The sequence below is a fragment of the Penaeus monodon genome, chromosome 15, assembly GCF_015228065.2.
Source record: "Penaeus monodon isolate SGIC_2016 chromosome 15, NSTDA_Pmon_1, whole genome shotgun sequence".
Lineage (NCBI taxonomy): Eukaryota > Metazoa > Arthropoda > Malacostraca > Decapoda > Penaeidae > Penaeus > Penaeus monodon.
Window position 1 is genome coordinate 15,469,327 of NC_051400.1, and position 434 is coordinate 15,469,760.

General features: G+C 28.8%; 1 protein-coding gene across 1 annotated transcript in view; it reads left to right on the forward strand.

Moving 5' to 3' along the window:
* LOC119581779 (phosphorylase b kinase gamma catalytic chain, skeletal muscle/heart isoform-like) overlaps positions 1-434 on the forward strand; it is a gene marked incomplete at its 3' end in the record, with an annotated part of 27,775 nt that overhangs the window by 23,785 nt on the left and 3,556 nt on the right.

A 434-nucleotide genomic window follows, 5' to 3' on the forward strand; every position in this document is an offset into this window, starting at 1 on the left:
AGCTTCCAAAACATCATACTGGTCTGAATGGATAGGGTACATATTTGAGGCTTTTACGCTTAATAAAAAATCTGATAACTTATATGACTGGAGGTGAACCTTGGGATAATTCTAGATAAATATACGAATAATGACAAATTTAGGAGAACAGTATTTCAACAAAGATAATCAGGAAGATATGCAAGTGCGAATACTTCAGAATATGTAGCATCTTCCTCTTATATATTTAATCAAATAAATAAGAGGCGAGGTAAAGGTTGTAATATAGTGATCACTGTAATTTAGAATTTTAATATTATTTGGAAAATTGAAGTAATGCATCTTTGTATTACTAAAGAATATTTGAGCACTTCACTAGATACTTAATGTTTACTTATATTATATAATTTAACATCTATAGTGCCTTGATCTTTTTCTCGTAAAAGGATACTGTA